At 46.1% G+C, this 4,657-nt stretch overlaps 1 pseudogene; it reads left to right on the top strand.

Annotated features, from left to right (window-relative positions):
- The first annotated feature begins 3,461 nt into the window (after positions 1 to 3,461).
- Positions 3,462 to 3,633, top strand: LOC131508294 (U2 spliceosomal RNA; annotated as a pseudogene).
- The last annotated feature ends 1,024 nt before the right edge of the window (positions 3,634 to 4,657 follow it).

The raw sequence follows: 4,657 nt of genomic DNA, 5'->3' as shown, positions 1-4,657 counted from the left end.
CCTCCCCAAGCTGAACAGCATTCCTGTTCCAGGAGCCAGTCGTGTGATTTCAGACAATTGCCTGGTTGAAGGATGTTGTGGGGGGCAGGAGAGGGAAGGAGGGAGGAAAGGGGTGGTGCCAGTTCCGGGGAAGTATATGTGGCATTTTGTCTTGCTTTATTTTAAAGATCAGAGTAATTGGAAACAATTATTTTTTAATAACTGAGGAAAGGTGAACAGGAACATTTCACAGGGTTTTACTGTGTGCACACCAAAAAGAAAACACTTTATGCTATGCTTCAATAATTTATCACTTCTTGACAGGGGCTTGAAAGGGTTCAGTCAGTAAGTACAAATCACCAGGACAACTTTTTTTTTTTTTTCCCCCAAGTGGTGTATCAATCATAAACAACCCCCAGATCTCGGTGGTTTGAAACAACAAATGATGCTCGCTCATGCTCCACATCCACAGGGGCCAGCCGGTGGGATTCCCGCTCATCGTGGTCACCTGGGGGCTCTGACTCTTGTTTCTACCATCTCGGTGGGACTGAGGTTCAGTGCTACAGGGGAGGGGCATAAGCAATCATACCGGCTCTTAAATGCTTTCACCGGTGGTGACCCGCCCCCCTCCCGTCACTTTCCCTCCATCTTGTTAGCCAAAGCAAGTAACGTGGTCATGGTTTACTCTCAGTTTCCTGGAAAGTGTAATTTTTGTTTTACAGACCCAGGAAAGAAAACCGGAAATGTTGGTGAGCAATGGCAGTATTTACCACAGTGTGAGTGTTAGGATTCTCCAGAGAGTCAGAACTAATAGGTTGTGTATGTAGATGTGTGTGTGTATAGATATATACACATACGCAGAGAAAGAGAGTTATTTTAAAGAATTGGCTCATGTGATTGTGGGGACTGACAAACCCAAAATTCACAGGGTTGGCTTTTAGGCTGGGGACCTGGAGAAGAGCTGCACCAGAGACAGTCTGCTGGCAGATTCCCCTTCTGGGGGAGGTCAGTCCTTTTCTGTTAAGGTCTTCAGCCAATTGGATGACACCCACCCACATTATGGAAGGTAATCTGCTTTACTCAAAGTCTACTGATTTAAATGCATCTCATCTAAAAAACACCTTCACAAAAACATTTAGAATGTTTGACCAAATGTCTCGGTACCATGGCCTAGCCCAGTTGACACATGAAATCAACTATCACAGCATATTAACTGTACCCTTTGCATTATAAATCTCTCTCACAGAAACGAAGTATACCCAAATCCCAAACTGCATAGTCTCAAATTTTATTGCTCATGAAAAAAGAATCCTTTGTCTGCTAATAGTGCGATTGAGGAACCTGTGTTCCTGGGGCTTTCACTACCTCTTCGTTAGATTCCAAAGAGAACTAGTGATTGGTTCCTTCCATGGTTTCAGAAGCTGGGTCTGGATAGATTGCTCTGGTTTTGTGGTTGCAGAACAACTTAGAAATTCCCAGCTAACATGTTCCTGAACTTAAAACAAAAATGCAGAAGGTGAGAACAACCTTCACATAGAGCAGGTAAGCATTGCCTCAAGCCACATATTGTGGGGAGATGGGCTTGGAGTCTTTCGCGTGCATCAGAACCGTGCTCTGTAAACCATTTCAGAGGCACAGGGGTATACTCCTCTAACACCAGTGGACCCTTACCACTTTTCGTATGTTAGGTTTGTGTGGCGCTCACTTTCCAGTGTATTTGGAAGTATTTACAAGCACAAATCTATCCCGAGAGGGTGAATGTGCCGTCCATCTTGTTCAAAGATGGCCTGTTAGTAGGACCTCATGTTGGAGTGCGGCAGAGTTCGCTTCACACCCTCCGGCGGATCTCTAAGATGCTGGGACTGCCCCAGTAGAGCACCCGCAAGGGGGCCAAGCCCCGTCTGGATTTCATTAGCCACCTGAGCTGAGCCCCACAGTCTCCCGTTGTGGTCACTGAACAAGGCAGTCCCCTTTTTTCCAGACGTGGAGCCCTGAAGCAAAGAAGTAAAGTGACTTGCCCCGGGTCACTCGGGGAGTCGCTGCCACCAGAGTAGCAGTTCCCACTGCTATTTGATCGGGGTCTTAAATGTCAAACTCCTGTCCGTTGATTCCGTCCAGTGTGCATGGAATCAATAAATCAGTTTTCTCTTCATCCTCCCGGTAATCTAAATAGGAAGGTCCCAAGGTGTGCTCATGGACTGCCGTCCTCTGCATTCAGAGATGGGATGGCTGACAGTGATTTGTTGTCACTCTTGCCCAGGTATGACAGGAAAGATCAGTAGGCAGCCAGTAGCCCTTTACACACGGGCCCAGGTGAAACCCGCCCCTTGGCTGGTGTCTGCAGTTTGCAGAGTCTTGCTTTTCTTGAGATGCCTGTCTCTTAGAATTTGTTTTTCTCTCTGGAGTGTCCCTGTTCCTAATGACTACATGACAGGCTGTTTGCCAGCAGCCCTCCGCTGTGTCTTCATGTTAGAAGCCGCATCGTCAGGCGCAGGACGTACATAAGAGAGATGGCGACAGGCTGTGTGTGACCTCAGTCACCCTTCCCTCCCTGGCGCAGTTCTGGCTGGATCTGTTGTCCTGTGTCCCAGGCTCATTTGCTCAGGTGTCTAATAAAGACAAATAATTTGGTGCCATGTCAAGAGTGAGGCCTTCCAGGCCACCTGACCACCCTCCCTGGAACCCATCACTGTCCTTAAGTGTACTTAGCACACACATGTCACCCCCACCACCCCATGACACCCCTCTGTGCCCTGACCCCGAGCACATGTGAGGCTTACCTAAAATCCAGCAAGGTTACATCGTGTTTCACATTAAATATGTTTTGTTTGATACGCTTACTCAGGACATCACTTTTGCTGTTCCTATCATTATTCAGTTTATTATAAAAAAATTTTTTAAATCATTTTTTTTAAAGTTCTTTTATTGAAACTGATCACTTTGGAAACTGTGAGGACAAAGTCCAGGATGATCACGAGATGTAATAGGCCTTGATCAAAATGCCGTATTGTTTCAGAAGAAAAGAGAAATATCTATGTAGAGAAATATTAAAATAGAGGGTGAAGGAGAATAGGCACCTTCCCCCCCACCCCCGACCAGTTAGAAATGTTTCCCTCAAGGGGGCACCTGGGTGCCTCAGTCAGTTAAGCATCTGACTTCGGCTCAGGTCATAATATCGTGGTTCGTGGGTTTGAGCCCCACATCGGGCTCTGTGCTGACAGCTCCGAGCCTGGAGCCTGCTTCAGATTCTGTGTCTCCCTCTCTCTCTGCCCCTCCCCTGCTCATGCTCTTTCTCTCTCTCAAAAATAAATAAAAACACTAAATTTTTTTTTTTCTTCTTAAAAGAAGAAATGTTTCCCACATGGATTGGTTTCGCCTGGTCAGGGAAATGAAAGTGTTGTTTTAACCAAAAGGGAAACCAGGTTAAATAATCAAGCAATCAGACAATTTAAGGACCCTTCTCTTCATTAAAAACCATTGCAATCGCTTCTCGGCCTTTTGGCTAAGATCAAGTGTAAAAACCATTGCAAACTTTTAATAAGCTTGCTTTTTTAATTGTCACTCATTTTCCTTTAGTGAATGAAACTTCCCCAAAGCCAACACGTTTTCTTCTTCCTTCCCCATCTTTCTTCTGTTTTATGGGAAAGAAACCACTTGTCAGACTCCATAGTTCCCAAATTATGGGACACCACCCCTCCCAAATTATACAGGCATCATTTCTCTCAAAGTTGCCCTGATTCTGAATTCATGTCAGTTTATTATTCTAACAAGCTGACCCTTCCTCAAAACTTCTGTGTGGAGGTGAAGGGGGTGTGTTAAAGTCACTGTTGAATTTCAGTGGAAGCAGGACCCCTACCAAGTCAGTGACTCCTTGGAGGGCTGGAGGAAGGAACATCACTGAGCTAGGTGCTTTGGGAATTTAACAAAACGTGAAGGAAGAGAGATTCCCCTCTGCCTCGTCGAGTAAGAGACACATTACTCCAGATTAAATTGGAAACAGGAGACAAGTTAACTTTAGAGCCATTGTAGACTGGAAGCTCCCTGAGGGTAAGGCTGTGTTTCGGCGTTTTGTCTCCAACGGCTGAAGGTGTGTGGTACATTGGTCCTCAGTTTGCTGTCTTCCTGCTGACAACTGCACAGAAACTCAATCTTGATGCCCTTGAATAATTTACCTCTGTCTTTGGCAAGCATTTTTGCTTCCAGATGGAAATACTCTCACCCTCAGTATCAGGCCCATTATTATTACTTGAAAGTTTCGAAACACTGGCAAGGAGGCAAGTTACAGTGCAATGGGGACCTTAACATCCGCGGGAGGTTCATCCTGCCACAAAGAGACCATCTGACACATCTTGACTTGCCCTGCTGATGGTTCCATTGCTTAGAAGTTAGAAGACATACCAGGGAAGGCTGATACTGGACCCGTAAGGAGGAAAGGCACCAACAGGGAAGTGATGGGAAATTGGAGGAGAAATGACTTTGCCACCCTGGTATGTGTACCACGGAATAAAATAAATGTTGAATGTAGTCAGACACATCTCCCGGCCTTTATGAAAGTAGATGTCAAAAAGTTCAGAGAAGGGGCGCCTGGGTGGCGCAGTCGGTTAAGCGTCCGACTTCAGCCAGGTCACGATCTCGCGGTCCGTGAGTTCGAGCCCCGCGTCAGGCTCTGGGCTGATGG

The sequence above is a fragment of the Neofelis nebulosa genome, chromosome 3 (assembly GCF_028018385.1).
Source record: "Neofelis nebulosa isolate mNeoNeb1 chromosome 3, mNeoNeb1.pri, whole genome shotgun sequence".
Lineage (NCBI taxonomy): Eukaryota > Metazoa > Chordata > Mammalia > Carnivora > Felidae > Neofelis > Neofelis nebulosa.
This window is presented reverse-complemented; position numbering and strand designations above follow the sequence as displayed.